Genomic DNA, 14,677 nt, shown 5'->3' on the forward strand with positions numbered 1-14,677 from the left:
GTAGGGCCCATGTCAGCACGTGGTACACAAATTTTTTACTATGAGTGACACTTTTAAACTTCTTTGTTACATCAGCAGACAACTGTTACTTAGTTCACAACTAGGACCGCATTGTTCTTTTCACAGAACTTGTCACAGGAAAATTTAAGGGGTCATGGATCTCTATGATTTCTCTCTGGAATCACTTTGTTGAGAGTTATTTTAAAATGTACTTTGGCTCGATTCGCTGATACAAAGGATGACCAAAAGACATTCCTTGAAGTTTTACAACTACTGTAAGGCAAACTCTGCCATATAGCACTTAGAGACTGGCCTGGGTATTTAGACTAGGATAATTTGAATTCCTGCTGCAACTTCAGTGAGGATAAAAAGGCAAACCCTTGCACACATGTGTAATGACTACAACTTTTCCATTAGTTGCTTCAAAAAGGCATGTTCCAAAGTGTATTTCAAGTTTACTAATAACTGCTACATGAAGCATTGACGCCGTTTTGGTGTTCTCATGCACTGTAGCTCTGGGTGTTCTTAAACATCTACCCCCAACATGTTTGTTAGCAACTCCACAGGTGGCAGAAAACTGGGGAAAATGTACGCAAAAAAATACAAAAACAATACTATATATAAATCAATAGGGAGTTCTCCCCTCAGCATGAACTAGTACTGTATATGAACACCAGTGAATAATTTGCCAAAACCTGAACAACATTTTTTATTGCAGGTCAGTCAAGTTAACTAGTAGTATGGATAGAATTTGTTTTTTTTTTTTTCTTTTTTGCCTGTAGCAAGATATATAAGGCTGAAAAGAAAAAAATTAAAAAAATAAAAACTTTAAACAAAACCAGTTATATAAGGCATCTTTGATTTCATGAAGAACCTTTAAATATCCATGGAAACTTTGGTAAAAGCCTTCTATAGAGACCAATTCTCACAAATTAATTATTATAATTAACATATTAGCTGTTTATATTCTGTGACATGACCCATATCCTACATTCCTGATCTTACCCAATACCTAAACTTAACTACAACTTTACTATAATAGCTCTTGTACTTATTTGAAACAATGCCTAAAAACTGGTATTTACAAGCAGACTTCTATGTCGTCTGTTTTTCCTCTTTAAGAAGAATATGCACTTTATATGTATCCCCCAACGTCCGCTTTGGGATAAAAGTGTCTGCAAAAATGACACTTAATGATAAATGTAAATAAGCGACAAATTAGAGAGTTTATTGAGGACAAAAAAGTCACAGTTAATGGTTTGTTATTAATAGTGAGAACTGGACCTTAAAAATAAAGTGATACCGAAACTTTCTATTGCCACAAGCAGGTATTTAGATTATAAAAATCAGTCCTTCAAGAACTTGCCAGTAAATAAATAAATGGTTATAGTTAAGAATTTCTTTAAGAATGGCTCATTTTAAGGGTCTTTTAGGAACCCAAATGGCATTACTACCAAAAACGGAAAACTATATATATATATACTTTTAAAAAGTGCATGAGCTAAATAAAATTAAATAGGATGTAGTTTTAGCGCTTACCACAGCTGGTCTAATAAAATGCTATAAAAAAATGATGGCTATGATGACATATTGTCACCAGGCCTACCTGTCGCACCTGTCTGACCTCTGAGTGCAGGATTAAGACCAGAGCATTCTGGCGAAGGAAATGTCTCACCGTGCACTCTTCCATGTATCCGCCATCTCACACGTCCGGAGCCAACAGCCTTCAAAAACGCAGAGGCGCGAAGGTCTCGCTTCGTAGCAAACACGTGATCGGCCCATCACAGCTGACGGGGGCAGCCCCAAGGCAAAGCCTTGTTAATGATCAAGATGGATGAGGGCGGGTTTGCTGCTCCCCATTGCCTGGCTAATTGAATCTTTCAAAGCGCGGCCTACTTCACCCCGGTCAGCCTGGTGTGTCGCTACACAAGCACGTGCGCTGGTGGAACATGAATAGCACGCTCATATGAAAGGAGAAGAAGTATACATGTTTATCCCGCGATCCAATTAGCACACCATCGACATTTCATTAATTACAGCATAAGAACCGAGAGATGGCAACCAATTTAGGAAGGTTCATAAAAAAAAGCATCGTGTGTTCCCTAATGAGCTGCTCCGTTCTCCACGAAAAACTTCGCCGGGGAGCCAAGAGATAAATTACTGAGATCATACAATCCTTTGGTCTCCTGATGGAAAAAATTGCGTTTCTTTTTCAGGAATAATGTACATACTTTCACACTTGAGTTGTGATTCCCCGAGGAAGAAACACACTCAGAGAGATTTAGGATTCAAAAAAACACCAGGCGTCAAATTCGTGACGCTTTTGAAAAACATAGTCCACATACATTCAATCTGAGCAATAAAATACCAACAAGTTTCAGTTCAGCCTGCCCAGCCCAACTTTACTTAATGGCACCAAAATGCCATGTGAAAGATTTCAATGGGAATAAAAACAGGCGAATGTTGTTAATCTCAGTATTTCTATTAATTAAATACACCATAATTGAGCCACACGGTGCTCTGAAAGATATCAAGCAAATAGAAATTCTTCCATGACCATATTCTGCATTTATAGGGTTGGACAGCTATGAGCTTCCATTTTTGTTTGTTGCCCGTGATTTTCAGCGTTGGAGGCGAAAAAGGGAATAGCCGAGAATAGGGTTAGCCCCTCGCCTAGCTGCTGTAGATGTACGGTCACGCCACAATGGGACAAAAAATTTAGACATGCCCATTACATACTGCTACATGCATAGGTTTACACAAATAAACCAAGATGTGTCAGGCTGTGATTTCCACAAAAAAGCCACAAGATACGTCTTTGCAACCCAGTGCTTCAGGATTTTTCTATCATCCGAAATGAAAAAACATTTTCCTCTTATACAACATCTAAAAAATATTAGAAATGAGAAAAGATACCATGTTGTGAAGAATACTCTCCAGAAAAGCCGAGAATAGCACAAGGTAGGACAAAAATATAAAAGGAAAAAAAGGAAAGTCACTAGTGACCCCACTACATATTTCAAATCAAGTGTTATGAAATGCAGATGTTCAAAAACTACTTGCAGGTAGGATCAAGCTTCATTGTGGTCATTTTTTTATTTCAACTCTTCTGTCTCTCTCGCTCTCTTTTTTATTTTACCCAAAAACAACGTTCGCCAGCATGCTGCTCTACTCGCTGTAGTCAGTCTTTGGAGCTCCCTCTGGATCAGCACAGTCTAGCCTGAGAGTCAGTTAATAGCATGTCCTCAGTCTGTCCACAGTCCAGGGGCCTCAATTGATACTTTTCCATCGACTGAATCTCAGGGAGCATTGGCACGAAGACCCGCCACAGGGACGTCGGGGGGGAAAGGGTTGGTGCTCTGGAAACCTGTAGCCAGGTGTCAACGGTTTTTTTTTTTTTGCGATGCGAGCTCAAGCCTGAGAGTGCACGCTCTGCCGTTCGGAGCTAGAGGAACTTTGGAGAAAGAGAGTGGAGATGGGGTCCAATCTGCAAAAGCGTCTTTGTGACAATGAGCGAGGGGCTGAAATGAAGGCACACATCCTGTTTTGAGCGACACCGGCATCCTAACACACCTGGAGGGCAAAGAGAGAAACCGGTTAGACACACAAACAGAAAAAGAAAATTACAACCAAAATTTTGTCAAAGCTGAAAAAATGAAAAAACTTTAACAAATATACTTTTAAAACATAAAAAGTTGATTATATTATTTATGATTATATTTTAAAACATTTATACACTATATAAAAAATAAATAAATTATTGACTACATTTAATGAAAGAGTCATGTTGTGTAACTATCAAATCTAAATATTTCTCACTTGGCCTGTCTTGAAAAGGTCTAATTATCTGATATTTTAAGAGACTTATTGACCTTTTTTTGGTTCTGTCTATGGTTTCATATCAGTTTTTTTTTAACTCTGGTCACACGACAAGTATTAATACATGAAACAGATAAATGAATCTAATTACAGATCTTAATCATGTTCAGCTTCTACAAAGCGTGCTCATTCAGGCTAACTGCGAAGTATGCAATCCATGACCCAAATTAACTCTAAATCGTCCAATTTTGCAGTAAACTACACGTCAGCCAGTTTTAAAAATGAAATTCTTCAAAATAAAAACATTTTTTTTTTTTTTTTTTTCCAAAAAACTGTAGTAGTACCTCTAACAACTTGTCATGCCTAATATAGCTAAACGTAGTTCAATGCAGAAGTCATAAAAATGCATGTTTCTTACATAACATCTCACATTTTCTAGCTCTGCTACTTATTGATCAGTAAGGCCTTTCAATTCCATCGTGCCGCCTATTTCCTCTGCATTTTAAGCTGCATCATTGGAAGTTAGTCTTCTTTTGTCGCATTTGTAACAATGATGACTGCACAGTCCCAGGGTTGCTAAGTTCTGAGCACGCAGCACAGACAATTATCCTATATCCAAGCCGCAGCGGTTCCGAGTTCACAGACATTCGGCAAACTTTTTACCCCCTTACCATTCTCCTTCCTTTTGTTTTTTAAACATTCTAGGGGGCAATTTGCTTTTCCCGTGTAACCTCAAGTATACTAAGCGGCGTTACAGGCCTACTGTATAGTAAATTTCGAGCCCCAAACGACCACCCCACATTGGAGGGCTAATTAAAGAGGCCGGATGCAGTGAAGGTTGGGATCCCCTGGGTTCAGGCATCAGCAAGTGAGGAAAGGTAATTTTGTCTGTCCTGAACAAAGAGATTAGGGAGAAGCTGGGGAGCTACTTAATAAATGAGCATCAAAATGTCCTCAGCCGTGGACACGGACAGCACCAATTATGTCACCATGAAATTGCACAATAATAAAAAACAATGGGCTGCTGGACGATGCCCCTCTCTCTCTCTCTCTTTCTCGTTTCTGTACTGGCTTGTTTCAGATCCCAGCTTATTTCTAAAAGTTCAGAATTACAGCAAACTTCCAAATTTGAGCAAAGAAAATGCACCGCAATCTCAGAAATTTACGGAGTTTTCTTAATGATAAGTTCCCTAATAATGATTTGAATCTCTGTGTACCAAGCGAAAACACGACTGTTTAAGTATCTCCTGAGGACACGTGGACTTCTCTGTTCCTGCTGGTTGTTGAAGAGGGGTGTGTCTGGGTGTATTTAAGAACTCTCTCTACTATAATTAAAGCAGCGAGGCCAATATTCAGATTGCATTTTAGCATTAATAATCCATCTTCACTAAAAACAATTTATGCACACAAATAAACAAACAGGCCTCATATTTACACAGCGGCAGCCGCCGAGCGAGAGCAGGGGAGAGGAAGGAGGAGGAATGGAAGGATGGGGGCTTAAACTTTTAACAGACATTTAAAAGTAAGCTTGTGATAATGCAAAGGCTTCAATTTGAAACGCAACATGCTCTTGGAGCTAATTTGTAAAAGTGACGATGCTGTTAAAAGGCCTCTAACGGAGCACCGAGCTTAATGGAGCCGTTTCCCCCTCACTACGTCTCTCCTCGAACTATTTTTTCCCCATTGAAGGTGAAATAAATGTTTCACTAGGAAACTCGACAACTGTCTGATCTCTCTCGTATATGCTCTCACGTCCCCTTTGTCTCCATATCAATACTGATATGTGTCACTGAGCTGATGTTTTTCAGTGCTGCCGAGTGATGATACAATTGGCTGGTGGCTGACTACACAATGAAGTCTTATTGCAGACGGTTCCCCAAAGGCGAGAAGGGGGTCATTAGGTAAATAATTGCCTGCTTGGCGTCTGGTTTTGTTTATTTAAAAGCTTGCTGTGCAGCGTCGGAGGAGCAAATAGTCAGACAGAACTGTGGCAGTGAAAACAGAGATGAAAATGGGACAGAACGCTTGATGCCAGCTAGCTTTTTTGTAAAAAAAAAACAAACAAAAAAACACATTAAACAAAACCAGATTAAGAAATGAAAACACGCCTTTTGTTGTTGAGCAAAGTGGGTGCCAGGGTTTCCTGTCTCTTAATCTTATGGATGGCAAAGGAATCTATACATAATCAGTATGAATGTGAATGTGTCAGGGTTTAGAAGAAGGGAATTCATTTTCACCTTCCTTACCCCATCCCTTAACTAAAAAGCTTGCGATAGCTGTGATCTCATTTCAGCAAGGTTAACATTAATTGTGATATATTTACACATGTCCTCTAGACCTTATTATGGGTTAGGAGCATCTAATTAGATATACAATTGATTTTACAAATCGAATAAAACAGAAATTAAAAGCAATTTATTTTGATTAGTATGACTGACATGAATGGTGTGTTTTGCAAAAAAAAAAAACTAAAAAATGATACATGAAGTGATCCTGAACCTATAGCAGAGGATTTTAAGTGTTGTAGTTTGGTTTAGTTTTTGATAGCAGACAGATAGCGGCTCTCACTTTCTGGTCAGGCAGGTAGAGGGTTAGTCTGAAGTGAACTCAAAATGGCCGTTGATGAGTGCTGTGGGTCTGTCGTGTTCGCAGAACAAGCTGCCGTTGATGTAGTGAAACCTGTCACCAGGGACCAGCCGGTTCCGGCAGGTAGAACATGTGAAACACTGCGGGAGGCAATGAAAAGGACTCCATTACCCACAATTCTCAGCACATTACATCCCATCTCTGATCAAGTTAAATCATTATCCACTATCATTATTTCCTACAGGGATTCTACATGGGCATTTAACACAGATGAAAAGACTGACTTAAATTTAAACAATTTTTTTGGTACTGAATTTGGTATCAATGATAGACTACTTTTTATAGAGGACCCCATCAAACAATCATTGAAAAGCAGGCTCTATGAAGTGTGAAAGGATTCTGTAGTGCAATGAAGCATTTAATTCTAGAGCAGCTGTGGTCACTTAAAGATTAAAGGTTACCTTGAGATGGTACACGTTTCCCTGTGCCCTCATAACCAGTTCACTGGCTGGGATGGACTGACCACACGCAATACATGAACCACTGTTCCCAAATAACCTGTGAAAAGAAACAGAGACATGTTAGTATTGTCAAAATAAGAGATTAAGTGTGAGAGCTGAATCTGTCTTAGACAAAGCCTAACGCAAAACATTGTGAATGTTACAGCGCGACAGAAATGACCATCAGCGGAAAGCGGCAGAAAAGAACAAAAATATAAAACATTAGCTACAAAAAAATGATTAATTAAGATGAACAAATGAGGAAGTAAAGGTAATTACATGAGGGAAGACAAACATTATGACCATGACCAATATCTCCCTCACTGACATGATCTATTTTCATTAACACAGTATGATCTGTGCAGACAAAATGAAATCTTTCTGCATTAATAACTAAAGCGCTCCAATTTGCAAGTGATATATTTTTTTTTCAGTCAATGACATTTTTATAAAATATATTTTCAGACTGTTTTTTTTTAAATGAACTTCTTGTATGGCTTCAGAAGGTTTGGTACACTACCATTCAAAGGGGTTTATGCTTTCAAAAGGTTTTTTTTTGCTAAGTCAAGGCTTTCATATATTTGATCAAACGATATAAGGGGGCTGTTCACAATGTTTGTGCCTAAAAAACGTGTGGAAAACGGTAGGCGCGCCGCTTTCTGTGTTTTTTTTCCAGTGCGTTCGGGCGCTTGCGCTCCGGAGGCGTCTGCCATTGCTAAGCAACCATGACCAGCGCTCTCCATGAAGAGCAGAAGTTTCAGCAAAGGATAAATGGATTTGTGCAGCACTAAAAATCACACTTGCAGTAGCACTGCTACTAAATTTACTTAATAATGGCGTATCCATGTACAGCTATGATCAGCTGTTCCTCATCTTGGCTGAGCTTTCAATGTTGTTGCAAGAAAGGATGAAGCTGATTGGTTGGTTGTTGTCACATGAACCGCGGGTGTGCTTGCAGCATTCTGAAAAGTTTAAATGTTTTATCTCGACCGCGTCGCTTCCATTAGGAGCGCGCCTGCTAAAATGTCATTTATCCCTATAATGGCAACACTGTATTTTCCATAGTCATTACTTCAGTCTTCAGTGTCAAAATGATCCTTCAAAATGATTGTAGTATGCTTATTTGCTTCTTAAGAAACATTTCTAATTATTACCACATCTGAAAACCACTGCTGCTTAGATTTTTTTTTTTTTTTTTTTTGTGTGAAAAAACTGGAATACGTTTGCAAGTTGCAAAAGAGCAGCATTTTTGTGAAATGGACATCTTTTGTAACAATATAAAATGTTGATGAATTTAATGAGTCTAAGTATAATTTTTCTTCCACAAAAAATATATAAATATACTACACTTTGTATGTATTTTATTGCACTTTCTGGAGCTTGACAGTCATGGTCCCCATCCCCTCTCATTGTATGGAAGAGAGCAGCATTAACATTTTTACAAATCTTAACAGTTGTGTTCCACGCCATATGAACAAGTAAGTCACATAGGTTTGAGTTTGAGACATGCATAACACAAAGGTCCTTATTAACACTGACACTAATGAATGCTTCTGTGTATCAAAAAGGTTTGTTAACCTGTATGGCCTTGTTTTACTGTAACAATGAAATCCTTGCAAGGACAGGTTTAATCATTTCAATCCTGTGCCCGGACCTCCTTTTCTCCCTCTCGCAGTCTCTCTCTCTCTCAAATGCACACATGTAGAACAAATTACATCTTCAATCTTCTGATGTAGGAAAAATAAAATCACAGTAATATCGGCAAACAAATGAAAAAATCCTGAATCCTGTACTCCAAAAGCCTCTGCCACTGGGGACTAAGTATACCTTTGGTGTTCATTTTTTGCAACCTAATAATAACCTAGAACATAAGCAATCAGGGCCTAAGAATATTTGATTGTACATCTAGGCGGAGACACAGCACTTTGGCCATTAGGACTCAAGCGGGAGAGCTCAGTCACTGCCGCCTTTCCATAGAAACCCCCGGCTACCCGGGGTTGATATATAATGTGCATGGGTTAACCTTTTCAATCATGGGTGTCAACATTTTAGATTTGCCTTCTGCTATCAGTCTATTTCGTCTATAACCTTCACTCTCTCTCCCTCTCTCTCTCGGTCTCTTGATAATGAAATGCTTGCTCCTGATTCCTTTTATCGCGCCTTCTGAGTCCACAATTTAGATTACTTCATCTTGCCGAGCAACAAACTGGAATGAAATTTCGATTTGAGAAGAAAGTAATTTACTGGGATCTGGACCCATTTTGTCATCATATCTCACTGGCGTTTGCTCTATCACTGCACTTTTCCTATGCAATCAAAAAGACCACTTTAGCATCTGACAAGCTCCAGAGAGAGAGAGAGAGAAAAGAGAGGAGAGAGAGAGGAATGAGAGAGAGGGACGGAGAGGAGAGAGGGAGGGAGAGAGGGAAAAACGAGGAAGCACGAAAGAGAAAGAAAGAGACCATCAGATGGATGGAGGGATGGAAATGGGGAACGACCACAAAAAGGATAGAGAGGAAAGTGATGAAGGGAAAAAGTTGGGTGTTCCTGTGTACAGAGTTAAAAATTAACTCAAGAGTTCACGGATGATTTCATCCCCCAAGATACTTCCAACTCGCAAAACGAATAAAAGTTGCATTGTGCGGATTCCGATATATATAAGTCACGGCATGCATGTAAAGGTGGCGTTCTGACATCGAAACAGCGGTCACCTGCGACGTTTTTGCATACCCGTGTGGCGTTTATAGAGGGAGATACACGCACGACGATGAGCGAAGCTTTAGAGTGTGCTCTATTCAGCGGCGGCGGGGCAGGGTTTGAGGGTGAGGTGGGGGGGAGGGGGAAGAAAACAAATTTGGCTGTGGCATTCGTTTGGAGCAGCTCAATCAAAACTCAATTTCAAACGTAATTAGCTGTAGGCTTGTGACAACAGTGCAGATTCAAGGGCGTCGATGGGCCAGTCATGCTAGGCAAAATGTCAGGGGGGGAAGCGTATTTAAACGCTGCAGTTTGATTCACCTGTAAAATGACATCTTGCACCGGCCATTGAGAAAAGCAATCGCCTCGCCACGACGTTGTGCTTGATTCGACAATCCCTGAGCGCTTCGCACCAAAAATTCGCTTACAAGCGCACATTATTTGGGAATCCGGGCTCAGAGTGCATCCCTTTTAATTGTCCTGGTGTCTTTCAGAGGAAAAGCGTGAAGAATCTCCAGGCAAGCTTTTTATTTTCTTGCCTCTCTATATGTAGCGTTGCAGGTTTAATTATCTTGAACAGGGGACATGGCTGCTGATAGCATTTGATTTAAAGTGCCTGAAGACTTTAGGTGCTCAATTAAGTTGCTATCAGTCTGCTCCTCACCCTAATGGTCTTCTCTCTCGCATTGAACTTCTGTGCTGACGAGGGGTATGGAGAGCGAGAGCGTAGAGGAGCGATATCATGGGTCACAAACTAATAAGGCCAAGGGACTCCTAAATTGAAATGACACCACCAGTTTTGGCCTCCTTCACCTGAAATCAGCCCTCTCCTTTGTGTTGTTCACTTTCTAGGTATTCAGCCCCTTGATCACATCAGAGGAGGGAGGGACTTTTGTCAGGCGGAGGAAAAACATAGCGGAATGCTGATTTATTGACTTGCCTCCATTTTGGAACGGGCGGAATAATAAAGAGGGGCTACAATCTACAGGACTGTCTTTCATTACGAAAGCAAGGCAAGAAAATCGGTCTGCGGCTCCATAGGCTGATGTCTAGAGGATTTAATTTGGGATACCGACTGACGAGGTAAAATACACACCTAGCAGGGCTGTTTTAGGCCATCTGGCAGAATAAGCTCGGCCTCTTAAGCGGAAACCTTTGAGTGGAGTGGAGTGATGTGTTAAGTTGGAGTGACAACAATGATTTTCTGCAACACAGTCCATTATAAAAAATGCCTCTCAAACAAATTAGCAGCCAAAGCACCTTAAAAGCACCGAGCCATATTGATACTTAAGCAGGGCTTGCATAATGGCAAGTTACATTAGGGAGAGTGAGAGTGAGAGGAGAGAGGAGCGGGGGGAGAGAAAGGGGGTGGGGGGGGTGGAAGGCAAGAGTAGGGGGAGATTTCACGCCAAAGATTCAGCGAGCGGGCGGAGGGGGCTGAGAGACAGCCAAATGACACTCGGTTAATTCAGAGTAACAGATCTAGTCCCAAGTGGATTGAAGGCCTTGAATTAATTCTGTTATGACAAATCAAGATAAACGTTTCCCCTAAATTGCATGCGATTTAATTAATTTCTGAGATCCAAGTATTTCCTGGCTTAATAGTTCACATGCTTCCCGTGCTGTCATAGTGCTTGAGTGGGCAGACTTCAAAGTGATATTAAATAACCAACTATTAGATTACCTAGCACATTCTATTGGAAAAGTGCCATTATAATTACCTGGCTCTATTCAATTAAAATGACAATGTTTTTTCCCCCCGACCTAATGGTCACATTGATTGCTTCTCTCCACAAATTAATTCCCCCCCTCTCTCTCTCTCGGTCTCAGTTCTCTACGGCTCACAAAAAAAAACTATCAGCGATGGCTTAGGGACACCATGATTTCCAATGAGTCCCTCCATCTACAACTCGCGGCGGTTGCCCTTGTGCTCGGCGATCGCGCGGGTGGCCTCGAGCAGAGTGGTACCAGAATCCTATCATCCCATGTCATTTCCCCCATCTGCCATTAGGGAAAATGGGATGCGTTTTCGCTTGCGCCATCCCAATCAATCGCTAAGCCTTTTTGCATCAGTGGTATTAATATAATTCTGGATATGTAACTTCATTATTTACACAGCAAGGGCAATTTAATAAGCCATTACAAAAATAAGGGAGGCCCCTTTTAAAATCCCCTAAGGGGGACTGGCCTCCGCAATAATCCCCTCTTCTCTCTCTCTCTCTCTCTCCCTTGCTCTCCCGCTCTCTCAAAAGCCAATTTGGTTAATTAAATGTTTTGTTTGCAATGTGGCTCTCATTCATTTCGGGACACGTCATTGGAAGCGGATAGGAGCCAGGCACTAGATCTCATTAGATAAAACCCATCAGGACTAAAGGAAAATGGAGGGGGACTCTAATTAAAGCTTTTAATTGTGTGGACTCACTGTCAGATGTTATTTCTCCCCCTCTCTCTGTATCGCTCCTCAGATCACAGGCTCGCGCGAGCTGTGTTTTAGCCTCCGTTCTCCCGCCCCGTCGCACTCATTACAAGGAGAAAGGTGTAGCTACTTTTCCCTCCCCGCTCGTTTTAATTAGGCTCGCAGGCCCGATTCTAGAGGCTAGTCTGTAGACTTGATCCCTTCAGATCAGGTGGAGTGGAAAGAGTGAAGGCACTCTTCACATTTGGACTGGTCGTCTACAGGTTTGCTCTGGTTGACACCTGTTGTTCCAAGCCTGCCAGCAGCAGTGTCAGTGCGAGGGGCTTCGCTGAATTATCCAGGGCGAAGAAGTACATGCCAAGGGTAAATACTCACTAACAACTGCACTTCTGCCAAAAAACACTCTTTTCCGGCAGGAAGAGCTGAATATATCATGGATACTTCGTTTTATGCATTTTAACTGTTTAAATTGCTCTGCCTGTTTTAATAAGACAAATATAGGCGTTCCATTATCAAAAAGAGAAATAATGCAAGAAGACTGCAAACTTCTCATTGCAAGAAGTTCTGGAGGGCTTCTGCTTGCCCTTGCAGAGGTCAAGGGGATGAAGGATCAGCCTGTCAAATCAGGCCATCCACGTCAACTGAGTGAGACTGCCGTGCCGTCACCCCGCCACCGCTTTGGGGGTCAGACTTACTTGCATAAATATTTAAAAAGGATCTTTTTTTTGCTAATTAAATGGTCTCTCCTTGTGATAAACAAAACATGCTGGAGAGGACATGTGAAAAACTCTTTTAAATTCATACAGAGTCGAAGGTCAGCTGTGCCTCACCAATTGAGTTTTATAGCATCTCGTAAAGAAAACACACACACGGTCCTAGCAACTGCGGCTTCTTTTGCTTTAAAGATGAAATATGGCGAGAGCAACAGACTTGCAGATGTTCTGGAGAAAGAATCCCTTCGTCTTCTGCTCTGTCAACCTGTCAGTGGCTTGACCTCTTTTTTAAGAGTGTCCCGTTGAGGGTTTAACCAGCGCGCTTTAACGAGGGCCGCTGACGGCACAATCTGAGACACACTGTTCTCAATGGAAAATACGCTCCGCTCCCATGAGAAGCTTGATGGCTTGTAACTTTTTCCTTAATATCTTTTTTTTCTTTGACACAACCATCACTTCAGCTAATCAATTAGATGCCTAATGTCATTTCATGTGGTCTTGGACTGTCATAATGTCCAGAGTATGAACTATCTGAAGTTTGGCTTCAAAGACCATGAAAAAGAAGCTGAGCAAAACTACACTATCCTCCAAAACACATTACTGAAGACTCCTTTTAAAATGAATTTCACAAGCGCAACAGAAATCTGAAGTAACTTCAAATACTGCCTTTACAAACACAAAAAGACATCCCTCAAAACATGTGAATATGGTTCTGATTGTGACTTTCAAATTAATAAATACAGCTAACCTGATGTAGTCGTTTCTACATAGGATCATGCCACTCTTGGTGTAGCAGGATGTGCCGATCTCTCCGAGCTGGGTCCTGGCAGCAGGGAACATTTCAGGACAGCGGCTGTGCCAATAGCTGTCCATGGCATACAGGAGGGAAAACGGTCGGCGGATCTTTCCCCCACATCCCGCGCAGCGCTTCCATGACAGAGATCCCGCTCCAACAGGTGGGGGCTGGGCACTTCACTCCAGGGTTCACCATTGTGTCTGCAGAAACATAAAGAGACAGCCGGGATACGCGCGGTTAGAACTGGTATAGTCAATCAGAAGTTTATTCAAGATTTTTTTTTTTTTTTTTTTTTTTTGCTTAAACACACACTTCTTTGAAAAGCCCCTTCAAAAAATAAATTATGTAACTATAAACTGCATATATATAAAATGGAAAATCTAAAAAGAACCAGTGTCCCCTAAAAGTATCAGAGATACCATCAGCATTACATTACAATACTTTGACAGAAGTTTTGTCCTTGCAATATCTAAAACACCTGGAGCCCTGAACAGTGACCCAGAAAATCGAATGTTTTCAGAGGCACGCTTCCTAAAAGCTCTTTTGAAATAATTGAAATGCATATAAATGCCTGCAAGCAAGTCTGAGAATTGTTGTTTTAAGTGGCAGGCTGTCCTTGATCTTAATCTAAGTGCTGCCAGTCAGTCCAAACTTCGGTCCATTTGTGATAAATGTCTGGTTGCTGATAACATTAGAGTCTCTGGAACAATTAAAGAGGTGCTGGCTTTGTGTAGGTTGTCTACATTGCTTTTAAAGTACAGTACTATTACACCTCAACCTTCATGATGGTTAACGCATGAGAAGCCCAAGCGCTACTGTGGCCAGAAAATGGGGACAGTTTATTGGGAACCTTTAAGTTGTGAGAACCATTCAGAGGACGACATATTCCACTCGCTTTCACTAAGGTTATCAGATGACGGATTTCCAGCCAACATCATGAAGAACATTCAGCAGCGTTTGCTTTGGGGACTGGTCACCTGCCGCGTGGTAGAAATTACCCCCACGGTATGCTGGATCATTCAGCATATGCGAGAGAGGAATCAGTTAATACCGACCCACAGAAGAACTATCTGCTTCTGACAGAAACCATATTAACCACGAACCCTCATTTGTGATTGCAGTTCTGTACTTTGCTCTGTTTGATCCATCA

The 14,677-nt window shown here is 41.0% G+C and overlaps 1 pseudogene; it reads right to left on the minus strand.

The window, feature by feature from the left end:
- Positions 1-3,497: 3,497 nt before the first annotated feature.
- Positions 3,498-13,722, minus strand: LOC122137669 (annotated as a pseudogene).
- Between the last annotated feature and the right edge of the window lie 955 nt (positions 13,723-14,677).

The sequence above is a fragment of the Cyprinus carpio genome, chromosome B6 (assembly GCF_018340385.1).
Source record: "Cyprinus carpio isolate SPL01 chromosome B6, ASM1834038v1, whole genome shotgun sequence".
Classification (NCBI taxonomy): Eukaryota; Metazoa; Chordata; class Actinopteri; order Cypriniformes; family Cyprinidae; genus Cyprinus; species Cyprinus carpio.